Source organism: Ranitomeya imitator, chromosome 9, assembly GCF_032444005.1.
Source record: "Ranitomeya imitator isolate aRanImi1 chromosome 9, aRanImi1.pri, whole genome shotgun sequence".
In the NCBI taxonomy this organism is placed as follows: Eukaryota; Metazoa; Chordata; class Amphibia; order Anura; family Dendrobatidae; genus Ranitomeya; species Ranitomeya imitator.
In genome coordinates this window covers 53,495,731-53,503,989 of record NC_091290.1, presented here as the reverse complement: position 1 = coordinate 53,503,989, position 8,259 = coordinate 53,495,731, and positions in this window count along the sequence as shown.

Genomic DNA, 8,259 nt, shown 5'->3' with positions numbered 1-8,259 from the left:
CCTGCGGAATGACGTCGCGGCTTCTGATTGGTCGCGTGCCGCCCATGTGACCGCCACGCGACCAATCAGAAGCCGCGACGTCATTCCGCAGGTCCTAAATTCCTAGAATGAGGAGTTTAGTGCCTGAGAATGACGTCGCGGCTTCTGATTGGTCGCGTCGCGGTCACATGGGCGGCACGCGACCAATCAGAAGCCGCGACGTCATTCCGCAGGTCCTAAACGCGCTCATTTTAAACAAAGAAGCCTGCCGGTTACCCGCGTGATGTCCAGGGGCCGCCGGAGAGGTGAATATATCAATATTTTTTATTTTAATTCTTTATTTTACACATTACTATGGATCCGATACTGATACCACAAAAGTATCGGATCTCGGTATCGGAATTCCGATACCGCAAGTATCGGCCGATACCCTATACTTGCGGTATTGGAATGCTCAACACTAGTCATCATGTGTCACTGAAACATTCCCTAACAATGTTTACAAATTCTTACAAGTGGTCTTCTACGTCAATCATTTTCAACAATGTCCTTTATGTATGTTTTTTTTTAATGTATGTGGAACCATTTATGTATGAATAAATAAATAATGCTCTTTATCAATGCATCATTTAATACGGGTTAGTCAGCATCAGGAGAAATGTAGTCTGCATTAGGGGAACTATATTAGAGAAAAAAAGAATCAAGTTGGCAGACGACCCAGACATTGCATATTAACCAAAATAGGTATAACACCTATGCTGCACTATATAGGCAAAAGACAAAAGTTATCTGGAGAGCTGCTGCTAAGAAGAACTCCCAATTTATTTTCATCTATAACTGCAACCCCATTTGCTTGTGCGCCCCTCTACACCTCTCATTGACATTGCACTTACTACCATGTAGTTTAGCCTCAATGCGGATTCCCAGATTTCATCCTGCACATTATTTCTCAGTGCTCTGCCACAGATCCCAAGTTGCATCAGTCCAGCATCACATAACCAGCTGGAGCCAATGTCATCTGTGCTAGCTTGGAAGACAGCGCGATTATCATTTCCTTTATATTCTCTTAATTAAATGGATTATAAGTGCACAACGTCAGTGGTACAGTCCATGCAATTATATCATACAGGAATTTCTAATGAACAAGAAGATGATCTCCTTCTGAGAAAATAAAGTTATTAACTCCCAAGGAGATTACAATGTGATTACAAGACTTGGCTGAAGAGAGTAAAGCTTGAATTTCCATAAAGGAACAACTAAGAAAAAAAAATGTTATAAAATATATATATATATATATATATATATATATATATATATATATATATATATATATATATATATACACACACACACACAGTACAGACCAAAAGTTTGGACGCACCTCATTTAAAGATTTTTCTGTATTTTCATAACTATGAAAATTGTACATTCACACTGAAGGCATCAAAACTATGAATTAACACATGTGGAACTATATACTTAGCAAAAAAAGTGTGAAACAATTGAAAATATGTCTTATATTCTAGGTTCTTTAAAGTAGCCACCTTTTGCTTTGATGACTGCTTTGCACACTCTTGCCATTCTCTTGATGAGCTTCAAGAGGTAGTCACCGGGAATGGTTTTCACTTCACGGGTGTGCCCTGTCAGGTTTAATAAGTGGGATTTCTTGCCTTATAAATGGGGTTGGGACCATCAGTTGTGTTGTGCAGAAGTCTGGTGGATACACAGCTGATAGTCCTACTGAAAAGACTGTTAGAATTTGTATTATGGCAAGAAAAAAGCAGCTAAGTAAAGGAAAACGAGTGGCCATCATTACTTTAAGAAATGAAGGTCAGTACGAAAAATTGGGAAAACTTTGAAAGTGTCCCCAAGTGCAGTGGCAAAAACCATCAAGCACTACAAAGACACTGGCTCACATGAGGCCCGCCCCAGGAAAGGAAGACCAAGAGTCACGTCTGCTTCTGAGGATAAGTTTATGAGTCACCAGCCTCAGAAATACAGAAATAGCAGGTTACCAGCAGCTCAGATTAGAGACCAGGTCAATGCCACACAGAGTTCTAGCAGCAGACACATCTCTACAACAACTGTTAAGTGGAAACTTTGTGCAGCAGGCCTTCATGGTAAAATAGCTGCTAGGAAACCACTGCTAAGGACAGGCAACAAGCAAAAGAGACTTGATTGGGCTAAAGAACACAAGGAATGGACATTAGACCAGTGGAAATCTGTGCTTTGGTCTGATGAGTAAGTTTGAGATCTTTGGCTCCAACCATCGCGTCTTCATGCGACGCAGAAAAGGTGAACGGATGGACTCTACACGTCTGGTTCCCACTGTGAAGCATGGAGGAGGAGGTGTGATGGTGTGGGGGTGCTTTGCTGGTGACACTGTTGGGGATTTATTCAAAATTGAAGGTATACTGAACAAGCATGGCTACCACAGCATCTTGCAGCGCATGCTATTCCATCCGGTTTGCGTTTAGTTGGACCTTCATTTAATTTTCAACAGGTCAATGACCCCAAACACACCTCCAGGCTGTGTAAGGGCTATTTGACCAAGAAGGAGAGTGATGGGGTGCTACACCAGATGACCTGGCCTCCACAGTCACCAGACCTGAACCCAATCGAGATGGTTTGGGGTGAGCTGGACCGCAGAGTGAAGGCAAAAGGGCCAACAAGTGCTAAGCTCTCTGGGAACTACTTCAAGATTGTTGGAAGACCATTCCCGGTGACTACCTCATGAAGCTCATCAAAAGAATGCCAAGAGTGTGCAAAGCAGTCATCAAAGCAAAAGGTGGCTACTTTGAAGAACCTAGAATATAAGACAATTTTAGTTGTTTCACACTTTTTTGTTAAGTATATAATTCCACATGTGTGAATTCATAGTTTTGATGCCTTCAGTGTGAATGTTCAATTTTCATAGTCATGAAAATACTGAAAAATCTTTAAATGAGGTGTGTCCAAACCTTTGGTCTGTACTATATATTATTTACATACATATATATATATATATATATACACACACATACACACGTGTGTATAAAATACACACAGTTGAAGCTAGAAGTTTACATACACTGTATAAAGAGACATCTGCATGTTTTTTTTTTCTGAATGACATGAAATCAGAATAAACCTTTCCCATTTTTACTCAATTATGATTACCAAAATTATTAATATTTGCCAAATGCCATAATAATGAGAGAATGTTTTATTACTTACTGCAAAGTCAAAAGTTTCCATACATTTCATGACTATTTGGTACCATTACCCTTACACTGAATGACTTGGGTCAGACGTTAAGAATCTCCATCCACAAGCTTCTCACAATAGTTGGTTGCAGTTTTGGCACACTCCTCCTGACAAATCTGGTTTAACTGATCCAGGTTTGTAGGTCGCCTTGCCCATAAATTTTCAATTGGATTGAGATCAAGGATTTGTGATGGCCACTCCAAAACATTGACTTTGTTATCCTTGAGCCACTTGTTACCATTTTGGCAGTATGCCGCTGGTCATTGTCCATTTGGAAGACCCATTTCCGCCCAAGCTTTAACTTCCTGGCTGATGTGTTGAGATGTTACTTCAGTATTGCCACGTGATCTTCTTTTCTCATTATGCCATCTATTTTGTTAAGTGCACCAGTCCCTCCTGCAGCAAAACAACCCCACAACAAGATGCTGCCACCCCCGTATTTCATAGTTGGGATGGTGTTCTTAGGCTTCCAAGCTTCTCCCTTTTTCCTCCAAACGTAATGGTCATTATGCCCAAAAAGTTAATTTTTAGTTTCATCAGACCACAGGACATGTCTCCAAAAATTAAGGTCTTTGTTCATGTGTGCATTACAAACATTAATCTGGCTTTTTTTGTTTCTTTTGGAGTAATGGCTTCTTCCCAACAGAGTGGCCTTTTAGCCCATGATGATACAGTACTCATCTCACTGTGGATATTTTGACACAATCTTACCAGCTTCCGCCATCATCTTCACAAGGTCTTTTGCTTTTGTCCTTGGGTTGATATGCACGTCGGACCAAATCACGTTCATCTCTGGGACACAGAACACATCTCCTTCCTGAGCGGTGTGATGGCTGGACATTCCCATCTTGTTTGTACTTGCATATAATTGTTTGTACAGATGAATGAGGCACCTTCAGGCATTTTGAAATTGTACTCAATGATGAGCCAGACTTGTGCATGTCCACAATTCTATTCCTGATATCTTGGCTGAGTTCTTGACATTTTCCCATGATGCTACACAAAGAAGCAGTGTTTCAGGTGTGCATTAAATTACATCTATAGGTGGTTCTCTAAGGCTACGTTCACATTTGCGTTGTGCGCTGCTGCTGCGTCGGCGACGTAACGCACAACGCAAACAAGAACGCATGCAAAACGCATAGTTTTGCGACGCATGCGTCCTTTTTTTGCCGGATTTTGGACGCAAAAAAAAATGCATCCTGCTGCGTCCTCTGCGCCCTAACGCTTGCGGCAAAAAAGACGCATGCATCATAAAACGCATGCAAACGCATGTCCATGAGCCCCCATGTTAAATATAGGAGCGCATGACGCATGCGTCGCCGCGGTGGCGCCCGATGCACCACCGCAAGACGCTAATGTGAACGTAGCCTAACTCAGATGTTGCAAAAAAAAAAATATCAGAAGCTTCCAAACACATGACATCATCATATAGGCAGCCCAGAATTGTTTAAAGGCATAGGTAATCTTAGTGTATATAAACATCTGACTTTGCAGTAAGTAATAAAAATGCCTTAAACATTCTCTCTCTTTCTGGCATTTGGCAAATAATAATCAAGGTAATCCTGACCTAAAACGGAAAGGTTTATTCTGATTTCATGTCAGATATTGAAAAAAAAACATGCATCTGGGTCTTTTTATATAGTGTATGTACAGTAAACCTCTGGTTTCAACTGTATAATATATTTTTATTATCATTATTTTTTTCTCTTCACACGGCCGTTTTCTCAAAATCAGAGAAAACCGGTCTGCTGAGTTAGATTAGAGTGGCATAAGTTCTTCTCTCAATCTTCTCCATTCTGTAAAAATTGGACTGCACTTGACTTGGGACGATTTTTTTCATGGTCCTCTAGACTTTGCTGATTTTGATCCGATACGCAAGATAAAAATTGGCTATTTTTAAGATTTGTTTATGTGGATCATTCGGTTCCATGAAAGAAAGAAAAAAAAAAAACGGACATGTGCACAACCCCATAAAATATCATAGGTATGAGTGCTATCTGTGAAAACCACTTGTCCTAGAAAATCAGTTGTGTGAATGAACCCATACTGTGTAACTTTGTAGTGCATTCGCCTTTAGTGGTGGCTGCAGACAAACACTTACCGTATATTACTATGTCTATGCAATCCTGGTCCTCCTCACCACATTCCCAGTCATTTCTACCTCCCATCCACGCTCTATCACAACCTTCCGTAACCTCTATAACCTTATACCCATTCACCCAGCCCCCGCTTCCCCAGTCCCACTAACAGGAGCTCTGTGGAACGCTCGCTCTGTCTGCAACAACATCCATGATCTTTTTGTTACTACCAAACTCTCCTTCCTCGCCATCACCGAAACCTGGCTCACCCCTTCTGACACAGCCTCTCCTGCTGCACTTTCGTATGGTGGCTTCCACCTTTTTCACACCCCTGCCCCAGCAGCAAGCATGGCGGAGGAGTTGGTTTTCTCCTGTCAGATACCTGCTCCTTCACACCATCCCACTGCCACTGTTACCCTCCCTTCCTTTGAGGTGCACTCCATGGGCATCTATGCCCCCACCAACCTCCAACTGGCTGTCATCTACTGCCCCCCAGGGCCAGCCACCACCTTCTTTGACCACTTCACCGCCTGGCTACTTCATTTCCTTTCCGTGGACATCCCTACTATCATCATGGGCAACTTCAACATCCCCATTGACACTTCCCTCTCAGCTGCCACTAAACTTCTATCACTCACTTCCTCCTTCAGCCTCACTCAATGGTCTTCTGCAGCCACCCACAAAGATGGCCACACACTGGACCTCATCTTCACCCACCTCTGCTCCCTATCTAACCTCTCTAACTCACCTCTTACTCTCTCTGACCGCAACCTTCTCACATTCTCTTCCCTCTCCACTCCATATCTACAATCCCCATCCCAAACTTTCACACCCTCGCAGAAATCTTAAACACCTTGACCTACACATTCTCTGAATCCCTCCTCCCTCTCACAGACATAAGTTCCTTACATAATGCGGATGACGCTGCCACTCTATATAACACAATAGCTGTAGCTTTGGAATCTGCTGCCCCACTTAGACATACCAAAGATCCCAAAATCAACAGACAGCCCTGGCACACCAGCGTGACCAAAGAACTGAGGTGAGCTTCCAGGGCTGCTGAGCGCAGATGGAAAAGATCCCACTCCAACGAGCACTTCATCGCATTCAAATAGTCCCTCACTACTTTCAAGCCCACACTCACCACAGCTAAACAAACCTACTTCCCATCTCTCATATCCTCCCTGCCTCACAACCCTAAACAGTTATTCAACACATTCAATTCTCTCCTCTGTCCCCCAGCACCTCCTCCCTCCCCACTCATCTCAGCTGAAGACTTTGCCTTATTTTTCAAGCAGAAGATTGATAACATCAGAGACAGTTTTGGTCAACAACCCCCAGAGCCCTTCCTCCCAGCCCTCCGCCTCCAAAACCAACTTCTCCACCATTACAGAAGATCGACTCTCCACTCTACTCTCAAGATTACATCTCACCACCTGTGCACTTGACCCGATCCCATCCCACTTCATCCCAAACCTCACCACAGTCTTCATCCCAACCCTAACCCATTTCTTCAACCTATCACTAACAACTGGTGTTTTCCCCTCAAGCTTTAAACATGCCTCCATCACACCTATCCTCAAAAAGCCCTCTCTTGACCCATCCTCTGTATCTAGCTATCGCCCTATATCACTTCTCCCCTATGCCTCCAAGCTACTGGAACAACACGTCTACCTTGAACTGTCCTCCCATCTCTCTTCTTGCTCCCTCTTCGACCGCTTACAATCTGGCTTCCGGTCACACCACTCCACTGAAACTGCCCTAACTAAGTTCACCAATGACCTCTTAACCGCCAAGAGCAAGCGACACTACTCTGTCCTCCTCCTCCTGGACCTGTCGGCTGCCTTTGACACAGTGGACCATTCCCTATTATTACAGACCCTCTCATCCCTTGGCATCACAGACTTGGCCCTATCCTGGATCTCATCATACCTAACAGACCGGACATTCAGCGTCTCCCACTCACACACCACCTCCTCACCTCGCCCCCTATCTGTCGGAGTCCCGCAAGGTTCAGTCTAGGGCCCCTACTCTTCTCCATTTACACCTTTGGCCTGGGACAGCTCATAGAATCTCATGGCTTTCAGTATCATCTCTATGCTGATGACACACAGATCTACATCTCTGGACCAGATATCACCTCCCTACTAACCAGTATCCCTCAATGTCTGTCCACTATTTCATCCTTCTCCGCTAGATTTCTGAAACTTAACATGGACAAAACATTATTCATCATCTTTCCCCATCTCACGCGACCCCCCCAACGAACCTATCCATTACAGTAAACAGCTGCCCACTCTCTCCAGTCCCACAAGCTCGCTGCCTCGGGGTAAATCCTTGACACTGATCTCTCCTTCAAACCACATATCCTAGCCCTTTCTACTTCCTGACGACTTCAACGCAAAAATATTTCACAAATCCGTTCATTCCTCAACCATGAATCTGCAAAAACCCTAGTCCATGCCCTAATCATCTCCCGCCTTGACTACTGCAACCTCCTGCTCTGTGGCCTCCCCTCGAACACACTCGCACCCCTCCAATCTATTCTAAACTCTGCTGCCCGACTAATCCACCTGTCACCCCGCTATTCCCCAGCTTCTCCCCTCTGTCAATCCCTTCACTGGCTTCCCATTGCCCAGAGACTCCAGTACAAAACCCCAACCATGACGTACAAAGCCATCCACAACCTGTCTCCTCCATACATCTGTGACCTCGTCTCCCGGTACTTACCTACACGCAACCTCCGATCCTCACAAGATCTCCTTCTCTACTCCCCTCTTATCTCCTCTTCCCACAATCGTATACACGATTTCTCTCGCGTATCACCCCTACTCTGGAACCTTCTACCACAACACATCAGACTCTCACCTACCATCGAAACCTTCAAAAAGAACCTGAAGACCCACCTCTTCTGACAAGCCTATAAGGCTGGGTTCACACTGCGTTAATGTGACCC